General features: G+C 42.5%; 1 protein-coding gene across 5 annotated transcripts in view; it reads left to right on the forward strand.

Annotated features, from left to right (window-relative positions):
- The window catches only part of PLXNB1 (plexin B1), a 193,925-nt gene that overhangs the window by 19,107 nt on the left and 149,892 nt on the right, over positions 1–24,926 (forward strand). For all 5 annotated transcript variants that reach the window (XM_074957248.1, XM_074957247.1, XM_074957246.1 and 2 more), the window contains exon 2: positions 24,496–24,557. The gene's annotated coding sequence lies outside the window, so the exon portion shown is untranslated. The remainder of the gene's footprint in view (positions 1–24,495; positions 24,558–24,926) is intronic.

Here is a 24,926-nt window from a genome sequence, read left to right on the forward strand (position 1 = left end):
ACAGATTCCTTACAGTCCAATCCTGGTAGATGGGATGATCGCTCATCCAGCCATGATGGTACAGACTTGGCTGATGCTAATGAGCCATGTGTCCGTGTGTACGTATGTGACACTGCTTGTCAGACTTCACCTGAGAGACCTACAACTCTGCCTCACCCAGTCTATTCACACAGAAAACATCAGCGGAGCAGATCAGTGAAAATAACATTCGATATACTTGGAGCATTGACCTGGTGGTTATGCCCCAACAAAGTCCTGAAAGGAGTACTGTTTGCAACCCTGTTGCTGTCCAGAACACTGATCACAAATGTTACAAGGACAGGATTGGGCACATAGACCACATCCGGATACAAATGACATGATTCCTAGAGGACATGAGATTATATGTAAACATGCTTTACCTTCAGGCCATCGGGCTGGCACATGTGGTGTTCTTGCAGTCCTGAGGCACTTAGTAGTACAGCTATTGACAGACATCATAAACAAGTAAGAGGATGTGCGCTGTCCTCCCATTCTTCCCCCTCCTGCCCCCCCCCGCAACAAAGTGGTCAAGTTGTGGAACTAGTGCTGCCCGCACAATGTCACTCTGGTAGCTCTGCACCTGTTGGGAACTAGCAATGACTAGATGGATTTCTTAAGGAGGCAAGTGGTTGCCAAATTACAAGTCGTCACTGCAGAAATTCATCACACAGTACATTTTCCATCGTTGGGGGACTCTGGTGATAGACCTGTTTGGCACTAAAGACAATATGAAGTGCCTCAACTTCTGTTCCAGAGAGGGCATAAACTGAGATCCCTACCGAATGCCTTCCTCTTGCAGAGGAGTCAAGGGCTTCTCTATGCTTGCCCACTGATCCCCAATGTGAGATGAGATCATAGAGCCATACGGTTAGAAGGGACTACAAGCGTCATCTAGTCTAACCCCCTGCCAAGATGCAGGATTTGCCAGATCTGTCCTGAAAAGTCTGTACAGACTGTTACAGCTCTGGCTTATGGATTGACTACATATATCAGCATAACCCCCAGTTAAGCTCCCACTCCTCCCAGACCTGTTATCGCAGAACCAGGGACAGGTACTTCAGTCAGGCTTGGTATTACCGCAACTGCCTGCGTGGATGCTGGTTGGATGAGTACCATGGAAAAGGACTGCTTGTCACTTGTCTAGGATATCCTGGCACAAAGTGGGAAACACCATTCTTAAGAAGAACCTATTCTGCTAAGTGGAAGAGGTTTTCCATATGGGCAGCCCAACAGCACATGGTGTCTGAACAGGCCTTATGCCTAGGATCCTGGACTGTCTATTGCAGTTGAAGCATTCTGGACTGCCTTTCAGCTCAGTCAAGGTCTCTTTCATGGTGATCTCAGCATGAAGATCCTCCAGGGGTCACTCTCTCTATCTTTTCTCATTCAGTGGTATCAAAATGTCACGGTCCTAACAAGGGCAGTCGGGACCAAGGGTCAGAATATGATCAAACCGGAGGCTGGGAGTAACGGAGGAGTTCATAGGTTCCAGGCCAGGATTGATACCAAGAGTCAGAGTCCAGTTTCAGGGTCTGGGTCAGGAGGTGAAGTCCAAATCATGCCAAGGTCAAAGCCAGGAATTCAAGCGTGTGGAGCAGGAATGGTCGTGGCAGCTACAGGAAATCCATCATGTTACCTAGACACTTTCTGGAACGTGCCTTGCATTTATATAGGGCAGGGAGCCAGTCAGGAGCCATGAGACTTCGACCTGTCAAACCCCTTAAGGCGGGACTTCCAATGGTCTGTGTCCACAGCGGGTTGTGGGGAATGGAGTGCAAGCCAGTTACAGCTGCTGCTGGGTGGCAGTTCTGCAGGCCTGGGTTCTAGACCCACAGGGCCTTACACAAAATTGTTCATGGGCCTGATACATGCTTATCCACCAGTCACACAACCAGTTCTGGCTTCAGACCTCAGAATCATCCTTTTGCAGCTTAATGAAGCCACCATTCAAGCCCCCTATGGAGTGCTCCATCTTATCCTTAAAATGTTTTCCGGATGTGTGTCACTTCAGCTAGGAGACTGAGCAGGCTACAAGCTCTCTTTGTGGGGCTTCCCTATGCCTCTTGTCAGTGCTGTCTTGCCTCGGTGCAAACATGACTGGTTCATGCCAAAGCCCGCCTAGGGGCACGCGTCCTCTGATGTCAGCAGGCACGTCTGCAGTACATTGTGACAACACATCCAATTGTATCTGGAATCTTTGAGAGTCCACCAAAATTGCAACTTGCAATGTTGGAACTCTTCACGGGCATGGGCATCAGGTCGCGCTCTCATGTGAAATGGACCCTCTTGGTATATCAATTGCAGGACTAACAGAAGCAAGGCTGTTAGATCACAGATGTCACGAGGTGGAAGATTCTTTACTTCTGTATTCTGGCGGCCCCAACCATTTATATGGGGTAGCACTACTACTGTCAGGTGAGGCTGTCCTCCCTGACAACCTGGACGCCCATGTCTCCTCATTTACTTACTGCACGTCTTAAACATCGGCACAGTTACTTCACTGTAGTAGTAGTCTATACACCGACAGAGGAATCTGGCTTAAAGATAACTTTTATGATCAATTGGAACATCTGGTATGCACAGTTCCTCCACGTGATAATCTCATGATCCTGGGTGACCTAAATGCAGTTACTGGCTCCCTGAGAACTGGGTTTGAACAGGTCATTGGTCATTTTATGGTTCAGGCACTCCCAATGATAACTCTTGCTGCTTGCTTACATTCTGTGCCTTCCAGAATCTTTCTATTCTTGGGTCATGGTTCAAGCAGCGACATATACACCAGATGTCTTGGGTCTCTCATGATGGCGTCACTCAGAAGGAGCTGGACCACATCATTACATGCAATAGGCCTGTCTTCGCCTCCTGTAGTGTATATCATAGTGCGGAATGCGTGGTGAACACAGATCACCATCTCTAATCCAGTCCAGCAGAGTGGTAGGGACACCCTATGTGCTTTAAGGCCTTCCATAACACGTCACGGTCTACAGAATAAAATGCAGCCTTAAGATCAGCATACGCTACCTGCAAGGGCTTCCTGAACTTGCGATGTATTTCCAACAAGCAAAGGGCCAAAATGGTTTCTAATATGGACCTGTTCTTCGTAAAGCCTGACTGTTGGGGACGACGCTTCTCATATAGCAAAGGCCCCAGGTGCGTGCTGGCAAAACATGCACAAACACCTTCCCTGGAATGGAGAGCAAGGTGATCGGCTTGTAGCTCTTACATTCACTGCGTGGTCCCTTGCCCTTATAGAGTGAGATCACAATACCGTCCTTCCTGTCAGTTGGCAGGGTTCCAGTTCCCCACACCAGCCGAAAGATGGCCAGAAGTGATTCTGCTACAGGATCAATAGCACATTTTAGCATCTCTGAGAGGATGCCATCAGCAGCAGCTGCGCATCCATTTTTCTGTTTAGAGATGGCACACTTCACTTCATCCAATGTTGGTGCATCAGTACAAATGTCTGGATTTGGAAGCGCAGTGACTGCCAGATCATCCAGCTCTGAACAAGCAGCAGCTGGAGGATGGTTCAGGACACACTGATGTTCCACCCAGCATGAGAGAATGTAGTCATCAGGTCCCCAGCCTGTAGCGGTGCATGGGATTCTTCTAAGTGCAGCACTCTGCACTTGTCCTTGTTGAACCTCATCAGATTTCTTTTGGCCCAATCCTCCAGTTTGTCTAGGTCACTCTGGACCCTATCCCTACCCTCCAGCATATCTACCTCTCCCCCCAGCTTAGTGTCATCCACAAACTTGCTGAGGGTGCAATCCGTCCCATCGTCCAGATCATTAATAAAGATGTTGAACAAAAGCAGCCTCAGGACCAACCCCTGGGGCACTCCACTTGATACCGGCTGCCAACTAGACATCGAGCCGTTGATCACTACCCGTTGAGCCTGACAATCTAGCCAGCTTTCTGTCCACCTTTTAGAATACTGTGGGAGACCGTATCAAAAACTTTGCTAAAGTCAAGATATATCACATCCACCGCTTTCCCCATATCCACAGAGCCAGTTATCTCATCATAGAAGGCAATCAAGTTGGTCAGGCATGACTTGCCCTTGGTGAATCTATGTTGACTGTTCCTGATCACCTTCCTCTCCTCCAAGTGCTTCAGAATGGTTTCCTTGAGGACCTGCTCCATGATTTTTCCAGGGACTGATGTGAGGCTGACCGGTCTGTAGTTCCCCGGGTTCTCCTTCTTCCCCTTTTTTTTTTTTTTTTTTTTTTTAAAAGATGGGCACTATATCTGCCTTTTTCCAATCGTCCAGCACCTTCCCCAATCACCACAAGTTTTCAAAGATAATGGCCAATGGCTCTGCAATCCCATCAGCCAATTCCCTCAGCACTCTCGGATGCATTAGATCTGGACCCATGGACTTGTGCATGTCCAACTTTTCTAAATAGTCCTTAACCTGTTCTTTCACCTCTAAGGGCTGCTCACCTCCTCCTCATACTGTGTAGCCCGGGACAGCAGTGTGGGAGCTGACCTTGTCTGTGAAGACCAAGCCAAAAAAAGCATTGAGTACTTCAGCTTTTTCAACATCTGTCACTGGGTTGCCTCCTCCATTCAGTAAGGGTCCCACACTTTCCCTGACCTTTTTTCTTGTTGCTAACATACCTGTAGAAACCCTTCCTGTTACCCTTCACATCCCTTGCTAGCTGCAACTCCAGTTGTGTTTTGGCCTTCCTGATTTCACTCCTGCATGCTTGAGCAATATTTTTATACTCCTACGTAGTCATCTGACCGAGTTTCCACTTCTTATAAGCTTCTTTTTTGTGATTAAGCTCACCGAAAATGTCACTGTTAAGCCAAGCTCGTCGCCAGCCATATTTGCTGCTATTTCTGCACATCGGGATAGTTTGTTCCTGCGTCCTCAATAAGGCTTCTTTAAGATACAGCCAGCTTTCCTGGACTCCTTTCCCCTGCATATTAGCCTCCCCAGGGGATCCAGCCCATCAGTTCCCCGAGGGAGTCAGTCTGCTTTTCTGAAGTCCAGTGTCCGTATTTTGCTACTCCCCTTTTCTTCCTTTTGTGAGGATCCTGAACTCAACCATCTCATGGTTACTGCTGCCCAGGTTGCCACCCACTTCTGCTTCCCTTACCAATTCTTCCCTGTTTGTAAGCAGCAGGTCAAGAAGAGAACGGCCCCTAGTTCGTTCCTCCGGCACTTGCACCAGGAAGTTGTCCCCAACACTCTCCAAAAACTTCCTGGATTGTCTGTGCACTCTGTACTGGTCTCCCAGCAGATGTCAGGGTGATTGAAGTCCCCTATGAGAACCAGGGCCTGTGATCTGGAAACTTCTGTTAGTTGTCCGAAGAAAGCCTTATCTACCTCATCCTCTTGGTCTGGTGGTCTATAGCAGACGCCCACCACAACATCACCCTTGTTGCTCTCGCAACGTACGTTGACCTGTGCAAGACAAGTTGGTGTATGTGTTTATGAAATTTAAGTGACTATTCTTTCCCTTTCAAAGGTTCTTTTCCCTGTATTTATAATGTTTCATTCAGGTCTATTTATTGAAACCAAATTCACCTTTTATTACTTCACAACATATGCTGGCTGGGGCTGACATCATTCACAGATAATAGCAATTGGTGCATTTGCAATGTTATCTCACACCCACACCCCCCCATTGCCAGGTTCATACCAGGATGCAAAGGAACAACACCCGCAGAGCATACTACAGCAGCACACATTACTGTGGCTCACTATTAAAGTGGTCTTCCAAAGCCTCCCTGAGCAGTACAGCTCCTTGCTGATCTCTTCCTATAGACATGGTATCTGGCTGCTCAAAATCGGCAGTTATTTTTCCCACTTATAGGCAGCTATAACCATTTCGAAACTTTTTTCTCTGAGGTTTAATCTCATGTGTAGATCGTGCCAGTGGCCTATCAAATGGCCTAAGGCACATTCAATCGTCATTGTGCACCTTGCTGCTGTTATGGTGGGCAGTATACAGCTTCATGAGCTACAAGAGTAAGGGGTAGGCGGGGTCTCCCTTGATCACTATTGCCATTTCAACATCCCCAATGGTAATCCTCTGGTCTGGAAAGAGAGTCCCTACTTGCAGCTTTCAGAACAGGCCTGTGTTCTTAAAGATGCATGTGTCATGCACCTTCCTTGACCAGCCAACGTTGATAAAACTTCCCTGGTGATCCACCAGTGCTTGCAATACCATAGAAAAGTAACTTTTTTTCTTTTGATGTACTCTGTGGCAAGGCGGTCTGGTGCCACAGTAAGAATGAGTGACCTCTATTGTTCCACTGCAGTTTGGGAATTCCACTGCTGCAAAACCATCCACTATTTTCCGCACATTGCCTAGAGTCACAGTCCTTTGTAGCAGGATGCTATTAATGGCCCTGCACACTTGCATCACAGCAACCCCCATGATGGATTTCCAAGCTCCAAATTTGATTCCAACTGGTTGGTAGCAATCTGGCTTTGCAAGCTTCCACATCGTGATCGCCACTCACTTCTCCACTGCCAGTGCAGATTTCATTTTGGTGTTGCTGTGCTCCAGGCCTGGGGCGAGATCTGCACACACATCCAGGAACGTGGCCTTGTGCATCCAAAAGTTCTGCAGCCACTGCTCATCATCCCATATCTGCATAACGATGCAATTCCACCAGTAAATGCCTGTTTCCCGGGTCCAGAACTGGCACTTCACCATTTGCAGCTGCTCCGTGAATGCTGCCAACAACTTTGAATTCTCATGTTCCCCACGGATCTTCTAGCGACTCTGCAAATACTACAGGCACCCCTCTCTCGCAATAGTGCAGAGGTGTGCAGGATCCATGCTTGTCAAACCATGCATCCACTATCTGTGTGAGATTACATTCCATATGCCTTATGAAAATATGCTTATGATGTGAATGACATAACTGAGATGTACTTTATACAGGATGGCTCATGTGAGATCATTGGAAAGGTTATGATTTACTGAATGTGATTATCCAACTTGTATGTATCTGTATCTGAAGTTAGGAATATTGATGATATGTATCTGTATTTCAACTATGCTACTTTGGCTGACGCCCACTGCTAACACTTCAGGTACAACAATGGAAAAGCCAGACAGGGCGGATGGCCCATCAGCAAGGACAATGAACTGTGAAAAGCTTGGCCTTCCTGTGGACACTCCATGCTGCCGCTGACTCATGGACGCTCTGATCCTACAGAGTCAGGTGGTCTTGTCACCTGATACTAAAACATTACCTGGGACTTCTTGTAACTTTCCACTGTAAGGGAAGGGGGAGAGGGGTCAAGTTTGGGAAACCAAGGATTCCCATCTTATGTAAATCCTATTTACGGGTGGGGAGGAAGGCAAACTTGACTCCTCCTCTCCCTGGCCTGTCTGCCCAAGATGATAGACTGCAAAAGGGAAGGCAAGGGTGGCGGGGGGGAGTATAACTGGAACTCTGAACCACAGAAACTTTGCAAACTGCCTGCAACAACATCTAGGGTGGGAAATACTATTTGTAACCAATTTCTTTAGTGAAACTAGCTTAGTTTGCGTGTTCGATTTCATTTGCTTAGTAATCTGCTTTGTTCTGTTTGTTACCCCTTTTTTTACCACTTAAAATCTGCCTTTTTATAGTTAATAAAATTTGTTTTGTTTATTTAAACCCAATTTCTGTAACTTCTGACCGGGGGGGGGGAGAGGGGCAAGAAGTGTGCACACCTCTCCCTACATTGATGGAGGGGACGAATTTCATAATATATCTTTTGGGTCTGCACTCCAAGGGAGGTGGACATCTGCATCCTGGAGCAAGTACCTTAAGCTGAGTCTTCCCAGAGCTGATCTGCAACTGGGTATGGCCCTGCCTGTGTGTATGTTAGAGAAGGCTTTAATACCCTGGCTCACCTTACAGGCTAAAGGGGGCCAATGCTGGCAGAACAGGTAGACTCAATGATATCTCAGCACATCGGGGGGCTTCCCAAGGGGTTCAACCCGTCACACATGGGTTTGTGGGGCTTTCGAAAAAAGGCGCAAAACATTATGTGATGCAGATGAAATTATGGGATGGAGAAAACTGCATTATGGGACTTTGAAATCATTTTTCCAGTCACCACTGCATGACACGTTTGTCCCCATGAGGCGTTGCAAACTCTTCCCAAAATACCCTCTATAGATGGTGACAAGTTGCACAGTGGGATAGCTACCCAGAGTGCACTGTTCTCTGCACCGACGTGAGCGCTGGTAGTAAGGACGTGCATCGCCAGCACACATTGTGTAGTCTGGACCACAAAAGCTATTTAATTACTTTTGTGGCTGGATGTCGACTTAACTTAGGTCAACTTAATTTTGTAGTGTAAACTTGCCCTAAGGTGATGCAACACCTAACTTAGGTGCCTAGAAAATCATAGGGGTTTAATGCAGCTTAACTAAGGGTATGTCTACACTGAAAACCTACCCAGCAGCTGCACTATCTAAGGCAAAAGGAGGGGTTCTTCTGTCAGTGTAGGTAAGCCATCATCCCAAGAGGCGGTAGCTAGGTTGATGGAAGAATTCTTCTGTTGACCTAGTGCTGTCTGCACCAGGAGTTAGGTTGGCTTAACTACACCAGGCGGGGATGAACCATCTTAATTTTCTAGTGTAGACCAGGCCTAATCTACTTCAATGTGGATTACTTAAATTGCATTAAATCCCTGTGTGGACACTCCAATTCAGAATTTCTTTGGAAATGAATTAAGCTAAACAGCATTAAGGCCACTTTAATTCCAAAGGAGATCCACACAGTGGTTTAATGCAATTTAACTAATCCACTTTAAATTCATGCCTTTAGGGCTGTTCTACACTAGAAAAATAGGTTGACTTTTCTGCATCGCTTAGAGGTGTGAAAAATTCATACCCCTGAGAGATGTAGCTAAGCCTACTTAGCCCCGGTCTAGACAGTGCTAGGTTGAGGGAACAATTCTTCTTCCATTGACCTAGCTACTGCCTCTCAGAAATGGATTTACTGCAGTGGTGGAAGAACCCCTTATGTTGCTCTAGTAAGTGTCTACAGCACAGCACTACAGTGGAGTTGCTGTAGTGTTGCTAGTGTAGACATATCCATAACTAATTCAGACTAACTTTCCCTGCGTGTTCTATGTAGACAAGTGCTAAGGTGCATAGTATGTTTAGATGTTTACAGGATTCAGCAAGAGTTTTATCAATCACAGTGGAGCCTAAAGGTGGGATTTAGGTGCTTAAATACCTCTGTGAATATAGGCGAGAGCGCCTAGGCTCTGGGCAGATGCCACCTCTGGAAGAACTGAAAGAGTACCCATAATCCCCCTCCCTATTTGTATAAAATATGGGATAACGTGAACCAGTTACTGGATCATGAAGTTCAATAAGAGATCTAGTGGCTCAAATTAGCTTTTGGGGGAACTAGTTGGATGTTATATCATTGTGTTCAAACCCACAAGGTTTTGTATGAGAGTTTTACTAAATGAGGCGGGATCCCATGGAAAATGTAGAGTACAGTTATGTAATTAAAGACTGCATTATAATGCATATTCAAAAGGGTAACCTTAATTCTGTCACTTCCTAACTTCTGCGTGCCTGTTTTTTTTCAGCCTTAATCGTCTAGAATATTTTTGTCTAGATATAGGTGCAGTAGCAGACTTCAGTTTCATCAACACAGATGTATACAAGCATGACTAAAATACGACAAGGTGCTACAAGTATAGGGATGTGTTGTGTATCATTAACTGAGGGCTGGTCTTCACAATGGGGAGATCTACGCAGCAGGGGTTGACTGAGCTGGTCTAATGAAGACCCACTAAATCGACAGCAGATTTCTCTTTGATCAATCCCGGTACTCTTGGAGAAGAGTAAGGGAAGTCAACCGGAGAGCGTCTTCTGTTGACGCAGCGCAGAGAAGACACTAGGGTAAGTCGACCTAAGCTATGTTGACTCCAGCTATGTTATTCACGTAGCTGGAGTAGAGTAACTTAAGTCAACTTACCCTGATAGTGAAGACAAGCCCTGAGACAGAATGTATTAAAATATTACCTATGAGCTGTATACAATTCTAAATAACATATCCATGAAGGAGCAGAATGAAGGTTTCAATTAAGGCATTTCTTGACTCAAGGGATTCCCAGGGTGGTTTTAATATTGTAGTGTGTTAATGTAGTTTTTGTTCAAAACTACAATCTCTAGATAAGATGGGTGAAACAAGTGTGCTTCATTTCTTACTGTGTTTAAAAATTGCTGAGCTCAGCATATGAAGATAGATTACCTGAGGTGAACTATGCACCCAGTCAGGAAGTATTGATAGATTCTTAGGCCAAAAGGGACTATTGTGATCATCTGTATACAGAACTTTTCCAAAATAATTCCTAGAGAAGACCTTTTAGAAATACATCCAATCTTAATTTAAAAATGGTCAGTGATAGGGAATCCATCATGACCCTTGGTAACTTGTTCCAGTGATTAATTTACTCCTTATTTCCAGTGTGTATTTGCTTAGTTTCAACTTCTAGCCATTTGTTTGTGTTATACCTTTGTCTGCCAGATTGAAGAGCCAATTATCAAATATTTGTTCCCCGTGTAGATTGTCATAGACTGTGATCAAGTCCCCCTTTAACTTTCTCTTTTAGCTAAACAGATTGAGCTCCTTGACCCTACCTCTATAAGGCATGTTTTCTAATCCTTTCATCATTCTTGTGGCTCTTCTCTGACTCCTCTCCAATTTGTTAATAATATATCCTTCTTGAATTGTGGGCACCAGAACTGGGTGCAGTATCCAAGCAGCAGTTGCACCAGTGCTAAATACAGAGGTAAAATAACTTGTTTACTTCTACTTCAGATTTCCCTGTTGGTTCCCAGAATCACATTAGCTCTTTTAGCCACAGTGGAAGCTCATGTTCAGCTGATTATCCATCATGACCCCCAAATCTTTTTCAGAATCACTGCTTCCCAGGATAATCTATATTCTTTGTTCCTCGATGTATAGGTTTGCATTTAGCTGTATTAAAATGCATAATGTTTACTTGCACCTAGTTTACTAAGCAATCCAGAAGGATTTGTATCAGTGGCCTGTCCTCTTCATTATATACCACTCCCCCGATTTTTGTGTAATCTGCAAACTTTATCAGTGATGTTCTAATACCAGAGTAGTCAATAGGTGGACTGTGAGCCAAATCTGGACCGCCAGATGCTTTTGAACAAACAGCAAAATCTTTTTTTAATTTATTATGATCATTATTGTTGTTGCAGTGTGAAAAATGTTTCTCTGGACCTTGACTGTATCTTGACAAAAAAATAAACTATCTCTGTTTAATGTTTTCTTCCAGGTCATTGATAAAGATTTTAAATAGCGTAGGGCCAAGAAACAATCTCTGCAGGACCCCACTGGAGAGAGACCCACTTGATGATGATTCCATATTTACAGTTACACTTTGAGACCTGTCAGCCAGTTTTTAATTCTTGTAAGGTGTGTTTTGTTAATTTTATATCATTCTGGTTTATCAATCAAAATGTAATGTGGCATCAAGTCAAACAGCTGAAAGAGGTCTAATATGTTATGTCAACACTATTAACTTTATAAACCAAACTTGTAATTTCATTAAAAAAAAAAAGTATAGTTAGTTTGACAGAATCTATTGATCATAAACCCATGTTGATTTGCATTAATTATATTACCCTCCTTTAATTCATTATTAATCAAGTCCTATATCAGCTGCTCCATTATCTTGCCAGGGATCAATGTCAGGCCTAAAATTACCTGAGTCATCCCATTTGCCATTTTTAAAAATTGCACAATATTAGCTTTTCCCAGTTATCTGGAACTTTGCCAGTAGTCTAAGACTTACTTCAGAGTGGTAGCTGTGTTAGTCTGTATCAGCAAAAAGAATGAGGAGTACTTGTGACACCTTAGAGACTAACAAATTTATTTGGGCATAAGCTTTCATGGGCTAAAACCCACTTCATCGGATGCATGCAGTGGAAAATACAGTAGGAAGATATATACACAAACAGAGAATGTGAAAAAATGGGTGTTGCCATACCAACTCTAATTAGACTAATCAATTAAGGTGGGCTATTATCAGCAGGAGAAAAACTTTTTTGTAGTGATAATCAGGATGGCCCATTTCAAACAGCTGACAAGAAGGTGTGAGTAACAGTAGGGGAAAAAATTACCATGGGGAAGTAGTTTTTACTTTGTGTAATGACCCATCCACTCCCTGTCTTTGTTCAGGTCTAATTTCATGGTGTCCAGTTTGCAAATTAATTCCAGTTCTGCAGTTTCTCGTTGGAGTCTGTTTTTGAAGTTTTGTTGTTGAAGAATTGCGACTTTTAGGTCTGTAATTGAGTGACCAGGGAGGTTGAAGTGTTCTCCAACTGGTTTTTGAATGTTATAATTCTTGGCATCTGATCTGTGTCCATTTATTGTTTTGCGTAGAGACTGTCTGGTTTGGCCAATGTACATGGCAGAGGGACATTGCTGGCACATGATGGCATAATCACATTGGTAGATGTGCAGGTGAACGAGCCTCTGATGGTGTGACTGATGTGATTAGGTCCTATGATGGATATGTGGACATACTCTTAGCCCGGCAGAAGAGTCTGTCCATCTCGGGGCCTCTCCTTCTACCCTTCCATTCCTCCGCCGAGCGCGCCGCCACTCTGCTTCTCCTCCCTCCCTCCCAGGCTTGCCACGCCAAACAGCTGATTCGTGGAAAGCGAGGGAGGGGGGAGAAGCGGAGCGACAGCGGCGTGCTCAGGGGAGGAGGCGGAGTGGAGGTGAGCTCGGGCGGGGGGGGGGGCCCGCGGGGAGGGCAGCAGCAAGTAACCGAAGGGGGGGGCGCAGAGGGTCTCAGGGAGCGGTCAGGGAGCAGGGGGGTTGGATGGATTGGGGGTTCTGAGGGGTCAGTCAGGGGGCGGGAAGTAGGTGTGGGTCGGATATGGGGTGGGGCCAGGCTGTTTGGGGAGGCACAGCCTTCCCTACCCGGCCCTCCATAGCAAGTTCCATATAACGCGCTATCACATATAGCATGGTAAGATTTTTTGGCTCCCGAGGACCACGTTATATCTGGGTAAAGATGTAGTCATTACTGTCAAATTTCCCTTTCTTCCATTTGTTATATATTTTTTTATAGCTGCCTTTACTTTTTTTTTTTTTTAACCGGCACAGTCTTGTTCCTCAGTTGGGATTGTGGCTTTTTGAGCATCTGCTAAGATGTTCTTAAATGATTCCCAATTATCATTTGCATTTTTCTGATTAAATTCTTCCTCCCAGCTGATTTGGCTCATAATTGTTTTCAACTTTGTGAAATTAGCCCTATTAAAGCACCAAGGTATATTTTTTATATCTATCGATCAATCCATCCATCCATCTACAGTATTGTGGGATGACTCAAAAAATTGCAGCTGAGTTACGGACAAACCATGGAAAGTCTGGAAAAGTAATAATGGAACTTTGGAAAAGGGTTGACAACAGAAGCCCACGGCTGAGAGCAGGGGCTCCCGCGGTCAGCAGCCCGGGGCTGAGAGCGGGGGCTTCTGCTGTCAAAATTGCAGTAGAAGCCTAATTTTGTGGGATCTTCAATTTCTGTAATATAGCAAATTTAAGTAGGGGTGTGTGTGTTTGTGTGTGTATATAATATAAAAAATTAATTATAATTATTACTGGTCTGGACTTTATTCTGCTTGCACATTAGAAATTTGATCTAGCCATGATCGCTTGTACCTAACTACCATTAACTTTTAGTTCTGTGATCAGTTCCTCTTTATCTGCTAGGAAAAGGTCTAATAATTCCTCTGTTTTGGCTGCAACACTTTTTGAGTTTGGAAATTGTCATCTATAGTGCCATATAATGTCCATCTATAATTTAGCAATGCCAAGAATGTTGTTGTACTGGCAGCATGAGCCCTCTAGCTTATGCTACTCAAATTGGAGTCCACCATGATTATGCAGGTTTTTTCTTGCATGTTGTAGATAGGTGCATAATAGTGTCATCATTCTATGCCCTACTGTGATTTGGTGGTCTGTAGTTGACACCAGCTAGTACCTATCTCATGCTTAATCTGTTAGGACATTGAGCTGTAAGCATTCAGGATAATTTCATTCCAAGTTATTAGGTTCCAAGTTGGAAACAGTTAATGCCTTTTTTGACATAGAGGGCCCACACCACCTTCCCTTTTGCCCACTCGAGCCTTTCTAAATAGGTTGTAAGCACTGATTTTAACATTCCAGTTGTGTGAATCATCCCACCATGTTTCAATAATATCAACGAGAGCAAATTTATGCTCTAATATTAGGGGCCTGGGTATCAGCAGTTCAAGAATTTCCTCTCCATGTCCTTTAGTTCCTTGATTAATTTTCTTCTCAACATCTCAATTTTGTGCTAACTGAGCACTCAATCTTTCATCTTTTTACCCTCTCCATGTGCTGTTAGTTTAACCCCTCCTGACTAGTCTAGCCAGCCTGTCCCCAAAGAGATTGGTCGTTGTCCTACTGAGGTGGAGGCCATTCTATCTATACAGCCCCCTCTCCCCACAGAAGGTGGACCAATGTTCCACAAAACCAAAGCCCTCCACTCTACACCACTTACTTAGCCAATGATTCACTTCCAGAATCTTCTGACTTCAGTCTGACGTTGCTAGAGGGAAGGAGATGAGGCAAATGGTGAGGGACTGAATTCCTGTCTATATGTATGAACTTATCTCTTTCAAGCAATGCTTAAGGCTGATTTTTACACTGGCTTTAGAGTTCGAAGGCTTCATACCCAGAACTCCTGATTTGTGGTGCTAGGAGTGGTAATGTACAATCTTGCCATTATTGGTGCAAGAGCTTTTCCTATCCATCTGGAGCAGCCTCCTTTATGTATTTGACCCAGAGACTTCAGTATCTCCACCATCCTTGGCTTTGAGGCCTGAATGTGTCTCCCCTCTCCTGCTCTGTTAAAAAAAAAAAAAAATAGAATTCACTTTGAGGGGACAGTGTGTATAAAAGAAGCTATTGAAAAACAAACATAAATAAAATTAAGGTTGGGAAACTTATATTGATAGGGAGCAACTATGAAAAGTATTGGGTGGGTGGGTGGAGTTGTAGCAGGAGACTAGGATGAGATTGCTGTGGTTCTGGGATGGATATTGGAGGAGTGTGATTTACAGTAATAAATGTCATCACTTCCAAATGCTGTTGCCTCCAAATCAGATTCTGTTCTTGCTTCTGTCTCCAACCTTCTTTGCAATTTATATAAATAGCTAACACCCATCCTATTAGTGGCCTTTGTGGTGAGCTATTCCAAGGACGAGTTCCTGTGCTACTGCTAAGCCCAAATCGCTGAGCTCTAGCCTTGATAAGAGCTGCTCTGAGCATTTCTGTGATAGGAACCTTCCAAGCTCAACTGCTTTTGCAGAGTTTGGGAGAGGGCAGCTTCTCTTGTGGAGGGGACTTCCACAGCCATACAGGCAATTATCCCCTTGCTGGAAGAAGGAATCCAAGCTCCCTGGAAGGGAGGGTTTGGGGGATGGGGAGGTTCAGTGCAGTTGGCTAAGAGTTTGGCCTTAATTCCCTGACATTCTCTCCATTTGCCTTGGGTACCAGGCAGTGACAGTTTGTGGGCAGCTGGCCAAGCTGTGAAAGGAGGAACGTGTGAGGCCTTCAGTTTTCACATGCTTTATCAAACTGCAAAGAATGGCGTTAGATTTAACCAGCATCATACAGGCCAGGAGAATGGGGATGCTAACCTTAACTCCTGAAGTGCTGGATGTGTGAGGAGGAATTGATCTGGCAGGACCATATGAATGAGGTTCTGAGCAGGTCTGATGGGAGGGCTGTGAACAGAGGAGGTGAAGGGTATTCAGGTCTCTGACCAATGAACTGAACGGTTTCCACTGTACCTCTCTTGTGAGGAAAGATGGGATGGACATTGCTGGACAGCTTTGTATGAAGATGCAGGAGTAGTGAGATGAAAAGAATACTTTTCCTTCCCCACTTGTCTGCTCAGTGTCAGTCTGGTCAGTAGGAAGCGCTATACTGTGATGGGGCTGTTGCAGGAGAGTCCCTTAGCAGGGACTGAATGGGTGGTTGATAAGAGTAATCACAAGGCAGTGGGTCTAACCACCCCACTTCCTCGTAGCATTTTGCTTGTGGGGAAGGGAAGAGAGTGACCTCGATCCCATGTGTGGTGTTTGTAAGATATGAGGAAGTGCCAGCACTGTGAATCTGTGCCTTTATTAGAGCTATCAACCCCTTGGCGAAGGAAACTGTTAGTGATACAGCCACTGCACTGCTTTGGAGCTGTACGCATCTCTATGGAGTGCTTCCACACAGCATGGAGAGAGTTAAGTACTTGTCAGCGGTTACTGGGTGAGCCTATCTCGCTGTTAGTGAGCTCCATTCCCACGGCTTTTCCTTTCTGACTAGGGGGGCTGGAGGAGGGAAATCATTCCTGGAATGATGCTAAATTATCCTGAAGTCGGAGAACAGCACCAGCTCCCTTAGCTTTGCTCACTGGACTGGGAGAAATCTGAGCTAATGGATGCTGTGTAGAGATTGCCAGCCAAGGTTGGTTTATATCATTGTTCATTCAACAGCCTTCAGTGAAGTGCTTTGTTGCGGAATAAGCAAAGATTAGACATACTTCCTTTCCTAAGGCAGAGAGTGAGAGGGTTTTCAGGGTGTCAGATCCCTGCCTAGGCAGATTGGAACTAACTTACTTTTCAGCTGGAAACATGCTACCAGTTCCATCCCAGCACTTCCATACACAGTTCACATCACAGATTAATGTAAGGCTCATCTGGTTGAGTCAGTGCAGCGTTTGAAGAAGCATTGTTTACTAGAGAATGTGCAAGTCCCTCAACTGCATGAGACACATTCCTAACTGCAAAATAGAGTATCCTTCATTTCTTAATACAGACCCTGCCATATTCCTTGACCCCCTTTCAGACCGTTTTCTGGGGTGGTGATCAAGAATTTTTAAATCACTTGGAGCTGGGTGAGCCTGACAGAAGTTTAGTTGGGGCGGAAAGATAGGTGGGAGGGAGTTAAAGTACAGCAGGCATCAGAATTGCAGGCTCAGTTTAGGTGAGCAGTTTTCAGGGTTGATAAAAATCAAATTTTTTTTATTCCGATTTTTTTATTTAAATCGGATTTTTTGATAAGGTTTACTCCTCAAAAAGCATATCTAAAGATAGTTTTAATTAAGATACGTTATAGCTCAAAGATATCTCATCATGGAATAGGGATTATAAATTCTAATTCTATAGTATGAGACAATATATTCATGTAATGTTTAAGAAAAGGTTTGTAAATGAGTTCCAATAGTTCATGGATTAAGACCTAATATTATGGGGTTCCAGGGGCTTCTGTATAGATTATTAGGTTAATCTTTCTATCTACCCAATGGGACTCAGTGCTCAGTCTAGAAGATACCATCAGAGATGCTTAGTTTTGCAGTTCTCAAACTGTGGATTTGTGTCTCCAGAGATAATGTGCTTGTTAACAGCAAAAATGTTTTAAAATAAATCAATAAATAATATATAGAGGTGAGAAATAACAGACCTCAACCCTATTGTCCCTTTGAAAATTTGTGTACATAGTCAGTCCCTTATCTCTCAAAGTACAAAGTTTCAAAAAGTTAAGTGAATAGAAGACTGTTGGGGGTGGAATAGATCTGGACAAGGAGAAGAAGTCTGGAGATAAATGTGAGAAGGGAGGTACAGGCAGTAGAAACAAAAATGAAACTCTTTGAACAGCATATTCCAGAAGCCTTGAGGTCTTTCTGAGTTTAGCCTTCATTGATTTGAGATCTACAATACCATTCCATCCCTGGAAGGGAGAACCTATAATGGGAGCAGGCTGTAAAAGAGACCCAGTTTGGGAATACTTTAATGAAGTTCCTCTACCTGTGGGTAAGACAGGCATGTGTGCAAAATGCAAACAGTGCACCACAGAAATGCAAGGCCTGGTTGCCCAAATGAAACAACATCATGGGAAGTGTTCCTTCTCAGGAGGAACCTGCATTGAACACAATGAAAGGGACATGCAGGATCTTCAGGTTGGTGAAGTTTATTTCATACTTCTTTCTTAAGGACTGCCTGTCTTCCTTCTGGACTATTCTTGAATTCTGATGTTTGAGCAAAAAATATAGTTGTTAGTACCATAGAGTATCATTTTAAATGCAATTGTGATAGCCACAGTATATCACCTGTAGTAAAAAGGAAAAAAAAATCTCCATCATCCAGAAACAACCATAGATAAGTTTCAGAGTAACAGCCGTGTTAGTCTGTATTCGTAAAAAGAAAAAAGAAAAGGAGTACTTGTGGCACCTTAGAGACTAACCAGTTTATTTGAGCATAAGCTTTCGTGAGCTACAGCTCACTTCATCGGATGCATAGCATATCGTGGAAACTGCAGATAAGAGCCAGCAGATTACAAAAAGAGGTAATTGATGAAAAAATTGCCAGGTTTGTTTATGCAACACTCTCCTTTCTGTGTGATTGAGAACCCACACTTCATTAACATGGTTCAGTCATTAAGACCAGGATACAGTCTTCCCAACAGAGCAGATGTTGCAGGAAAATTTCTGGATAAAGTATATGAAAGAGAAATTGAGCAGTGTGCAAAAGGTCTAGAGGATGAAATTGTTAACCTGAGTTTTGATGGGTGGAGCAATGTCCACAATGATGCTGTTGTATATGCTTGTGTGACAACAGAAGAAGGAAATGTCTTTCTTACAGAAACAATCGATACATCAGGAAATGCACACACAGCAGAATACTTACAAGAAGTAGCAGTAAAAGCTATAACAAACTATGGAAAAATTCAACTGTCTAGTATGCAGCTTGGTCACAGACAATGCTGCAGATGTATCCAAGATGAGAAGAAATGATTTAGAAGAGAGTCCCAAGCTAATAACATAGGGTAGCAGTGCTCATTTGATGCACCTCCTAGCCAAAGACTTCAGTGTTCCGGAAATAAAGGCTAATGTTGTTGAAATTGCAAAATACTTCCGTAACAACCACTTTGCAGCAGCTGCTCTGAAAAAAAGTGGGAGCAACCAAGCTAACTCTCCCACAGGAAGTACAATGGAACTCAGTAGTGGACTGTTTTGAGCACTGTATCAAGAATTGGCCTAATCTCCTTTCTGAACAAAATTGTGGAAAAATAGATGGCACTGTCAAACCAAAGGTCTCAACGTTGGGCTTAAGAGAAATGCGGAACACATGCTGAATACCCTGAAGCCTATTTCTGTAGCCTTGAACAAAATGCAGGGAAATAGCTGTTTTATTGCTGATGCTGTTGAAATTTGGAAGGAACTGAGTGAGATCTTAAAAAGAGAAATATGCAATGACAGAGTTAAACTACAAGCATTAAAAAAATGAATGGGACAAGCACTATCTCCAGCTCACTTTCTTGCAATTATTCTCAATACTTGGTACAAGGGTCAAACCTTAACTGCTGAAGAAGAGTTGGCTATGACATGGACAACCAGCAATGATCCCTCTATAATGCCAACTATAATAAACTTCAGAACTAAGGGTGAACCATTCAAGAAATATTTGCTGATGATGCTTTAAAGAAAGTCACACCAGTGAACTGGAGGAAGTCACTGAAGCACTTGGATTCAGAGACTGTTGAAGTGATGATTTCACTTTTAACAGCAGTAACTTCTTCTGCTGGTGTAGAAAGAATATTTTCTTCCTTTGGACTAATTCATTCCAAATTGAGAAATCGTTTGGGACCTGAAAAAGCAGGGAAGCTTGTTTTTCTTTTCCAGATTATGAACAAATGGGAAAATGAAGGTGAAGACAACTGAGTTAGCTGCAGAAGCCAATATTTTAAGTTCCTCATGTTGACCTGGCTGACATAGTTGATTTTTTTTTAAAACGTATTTCATTTAACTATTTTAGGTAAAAACAATTTTAACAAAAACCTGATTTTAAAAAACTTTAATGTTTAGCTAAATTCAAAAATTCATATGCTTGTTTTATTAAAATATTATGTTTGGTGTTGAAGAAAAAAATCCAGAATACATAAAGTTGTTGTTTTAGTTCAATAAAACAATTTAAATGTCTGGTGACGTTCTCCTCCTAATATAGCATGTCAAGAAAATCCTCCAAATATTAATGATTAACCTTTTGAATTGGAGATAGTTCACCTCCCAAAGACTTCATAAATATCTGCTTCAGTTACCTTTGGCAAATGAAATAACTGAACAATCATTGATTTTCTGATATAGCTGTAAAACTAATCTGAAAAGTTTTCAGAATAAATCACTTAAAACATGTGTAGTGTGTACCTTCTGAAAATGAAACCTATATCTATCTCTTAGTTGTGAAGACTATGTATTAAGGTTATAACAACCAACAAGAATGCACTTTTATGTAGAAATCCATGATTAAATAGTCTTCCTGACTAGTGATTAAATCATGATTTAAATCAAATCCACCCTGGCAGTTTTGGAATCTTAAATAAGGATAGGTAGGATGCAGACTAGAAGGGAGCTTGCTCATGCATTACAGGGCTCTTCATTTTCCTCTTAAGCATTCAGCATTGTCCATTGTGGCTGGAGAAAGAGATTGAACTCTTGGGTTGTTATGGTCTGGCTTTTCATAGGGTGGAATCTACGAGGGAAGCACAGAACAGAGGCCACCTCCTGTAGCAGATGTAGGTGGGACCTCACTGTATTAGGAGCTGCCCCATAGAGGTTGGATTTAATAGATTCTAAGGCCACAAAGGACCATTGTATTCATCTAGTCTGACCTCCTGTATAACATAGGCCATAGAGCTTCTCCAAAATAATTCCTAGAGGAGATCTTTAAAAAAAATAAAAATAAATAAAATCCAATCTTGATTTAAAAATGGTCAATGATGGAAAATCCACCACAACCCGTGGTAAATTGTTCCAGTGGTTAATTACGCTCATCATTAAAAACTTCCACCTTATGTACAGTCTGAATTTGTTTAGCTTCAACTTCCAGCCATTGGATTTTGTTATACCTTTCTCTGCTAGAGTGAAGAGCCCATTATCAAATATTTGTTCCCCGTATGAGGACTTAGATTGTAATCAAGTCACCCCTCAACCTTCTCTTTGTTAAGCTAAATAGGTTGATTTCCTTTAATCTATCACTATATATAAGGCATGTTTTCTAATCCTTTAATCGTTCTTGTGCCTCTTTTCTGAACCCTCTCCAATTTATCAACATCCTTCTTGAATTGTGGACACCAGAACTGAACACAGTATTCAAGCAGCAGTCGCACAAATGCCAAACATAGAGGTAAAATTACCTTCATACACCTATTTGAGATTCCCCGGTTTATGCATCCAAGGATTGCATGAGCCCTTTTGGCTACAGCAGCACAGTGGGAGCTCATGCTCAGCTTACTATCCACCACGATCCCAAAATCTTTCTCTGAGTTACTGCATCCCAGGATAGAGTCCCCCATCCAGTAAGTGTGGCCTACATTCTTTGTTTTCGTTTAGCCTAATTAAAAACCACGTTGTTTACTTACGCCCAGTTTACCAAGTGATCCAGATCGCTCTGAATCAATAATCTGTCGTCTTCATTATTTATCACTCCCCAATTTTTGGTCATCTGAAAACTTCATCAGTGATTATTTTGTTTTCTTCCAGGTAATTAATAAAAATGGTATACTGTAAGGCAAAGAACCGATCCCAGCAGGAACCTAATGAAAACATACCCACTCGATGACAATTCCCTGTTTACAGTTGCATTTTGAGACCACTCAGCCAATTTTTAATCCATCTAATGTTTGACATGTTAATGCTATATCGTTCTAGTTTATGATTCAAACTCTCATGCTGCACCAAGTCAAATGCCTTAGAGAAGTCTAATACGTTATGTCAACACTATTACCTTTATCAACCAAATTTGTAATCTCATTTAAAAAAAAATATAGAATTAGTTTGACAGAATCTATTTTCCATAAACCCATCTTGATTTGCATTAATTACATTACCCTCCTTTAGTTCATTATTAATCAAATCCTGTATCAGCTGACGAGAATCAATATCAGGCTGACCAGCCTATAATTACTCAAGACCTCCTCTTTAACCTTTTTAAACATTGGTACATTAGCTCCAGTCTTCTGGAGCTTTCCCAGTATTCCAAGATTTACTGAAAATCAACAGTAACGGTCTAGCAAACTCCTCAGCCAGCTCTTTTAAAAGTCTTGGATGCAAGTTATCTGGACCTGCTGATTATAAAATGTCTAACTTTTAGTAGCTTCTGTTTAACATCCCCCATAGATACTAGTAGAATAGAAAGAGTGTTTTCATCACCATATGATGAGATTATATCATCTGTTCCCCTTCAGAAATATATATATTGAACACTTCTGCTTTTTCTGCATTATTATTAATAATTCTACTATTTCTATCTAGTAATGGACTAACCCCATTGTCAGGATTCTTTTAGCTCCCAATATAGTTAAATTCATTATCCTTAATTCTGCTGTCCATAGACTTCTCCTTGTGTCCTTTTGCTTCCATTATCAATTTTCTACCGTTCCTAGCTTCTGATTTATGTTCATTACTGTCAACTTCTTCTTTCTTCCATTTGTTATATTTTATTTTTTTACAGCTGCCTTCACTTTGCCTCAAAACCAGGTTGTTGTTGTTAAGCAGCACTGCCCTCCTTCCTCAGTTGTGGGATTGTGGCTTTTTGGGCATCTGGTAATATGTTCTTAAATTATTCCCAATTATCATTCACATTTTTCTGATTAAATGCTTCCTCCTAACTGATTTGGCTCAGATTGTTTTCAGCTTTGAAACTGGTCCTATTAAAGCACCGTGTGTGTGTGTGTATAAAATAACTGGTCAGGACTTTATTCTGCTTGCACATTAGAAACATGATCGAGTCATGATTGCTTGTACCTAAGTTACCATTAACTTTTAATTCTGTGATCAGTTTCTTTTTATCTGCTAGAACAAGGTCTAATAAAGAATTCCTCTGTTTTGGCTGCAACACTTTTTGAGTTTGCAAATTGTCATCTATAATGTTTAGCAATGCCAAGCATATTGTAGTACCGGCAGCTTGAGCCCTCTAGCGCATGTCACTCAAATTGAATGAAGTCCTCCATGATTATGCAGGTTTTTTTCCTACATGTTGTAGATAGGTGCATAGTGAAGTGGTCATTCTGTTCCCTGCTGTGATTTGGTGGTCTATAACAGACACCAACAAGTACCCCATCTCGTGTTTAATCTGTTAGGACATTGGTCCATAAGCATTCAAGATAATTTTCTTCTTAGTTATCAGTGGCTCAGAAAGAAGGTATTGTTGTTTTTGACAGAGGGCCACTCCCCCTTCCTTTTTGCCTACTCGATCCTTTCTAAATAGGTTGTAACAATTGATTTTAACATTTCAGTTGTGTGAATCATCCCACCATGTTTCAGTAATATCAACTAGATAGAATTTATGCTCTTAAAGGAGCAATTTCAATTCTTGTTTGCAACCCAGTCTCCTAGCATTGGGGTATAAAAGAATTTCTTTTCTTAATGTCCTTTGGGTCCTTGATTAATTTTGTTCTAAACATCTCGGGTTTTTTGCAGAGTTCTCCTATCTTTCCTTTTTACCCTCCCCATTTGTTTGTAGTTTAGCCCCCTTCTGACTAGCATTTTGTGTTCACGCTTCATATGCTTGCTTTTGTATAGGTTTCAGAGTAACAGCCGTGTTAGTCTGTATTCGCAAAAAGAAAAGGAGTACTTGTGGCACCTTAGAGACTAACCAATTTATTTGAGCATGAGCTTTCGTGAGCTACAGCTCACTTCATCACATCCACAGTATGCATCCGATGAAGTGAGCTGTAGCTCACGAAAGCTCATGCTCAAATAAATTGGTTAGTCTCTAAGGTGCCACAAGTACTCCTTTTCTTTTTGCTTTTGTATAGTGTGTGGAGCATGTAACTTAATAGAAGAGGATGGACCCAACTGTGCATGTTCCAGTTTAGAATATTAGTGTTTGTCAATATCCCCATCTTATGGTGCTTTCTCCTTGAGCCCCTTCATAACCATGGGGGTAAGTGTTGTGCGAGAGACTGTGGGCCTGACCTGTAATCTTTGGGGAATAGCTGTTCAAGGGAACAACTAGAATAGATTGAACTGAATGAATTCCAGGCTGCACAACTCTGAGCTAATCTCCCAGAGGCAGAGACATTACTCACTAATCAGGAATGTGTGTATACTTTTCCTAATGAGAACAAAACATTTTATCCCTGTTCATTGGAAGAAAGTTAGGTTATGTAGTGTTATTATGTTACTCCTGAGGACCCAGTTGGGGATGTCTTCTGTACCTGTGGTTGGAAAGGTCAATTGGACTGCTAGCCAAAATCTTGCCCTGGCAAGAGAGAGATTCCATTGTTTCCCTGGACTTTGTGCAGCTGGCCCAACCTTGTCTTCTCTAGGGGGAAAAGCCCATAGCAGGGCCCAAGGGCAGAGGAAGTTTCATTTACTGAAGAAAATAAATAGACTTCAAATTTTATGTTGTCTGTTTTTTCCAGCTTGAGGTACATTGATCAATAAGAGAAATGAAGATGTCTCAAGGCCGCCCAGAGTCCAAATGGTAAGTGGAAAGCATTGGGATTCTACACTATGCCATTCTATAGACTAATGCTACAACTCGGGTTCTAGGGGATGGGCTCTCCTTTTCCATTCATGTTTCTGATTATCTTAGTCAGTCTAATCAGTGGAATGACCATCAGGTATGTCAGCTCCTCTGTAGTGTCTGTTTCATGCCAAACACATCAGGCCTAATGGTTGCAGCTGAGTTTCTGTTTAGCTGGGCTAGTGGGTTTCCCAAGAATATTTGTGTGTGTGGGTACCCTTCATAAATAGAAACATTCACTAACACTTTAGTTTGATCAGTGCTCTTTTCCCTTTTTCATCTTCCCATCTCTGTACTGGCTCTTTTTCCCAGAAACCATTTCCTCCC

This window comes from Natator depressus, chromosome 7 (assembly GCF_965152275.1).
Source record: "Natator depressus isolate rNatDep1 chromosome 7, rNatDep2.hap1, whole genome shotgun sequence".
NCBI lineage: Eukaryota > Metazoa > Chordata > Testudines > Cheloniidae > Natator > Natator depressus.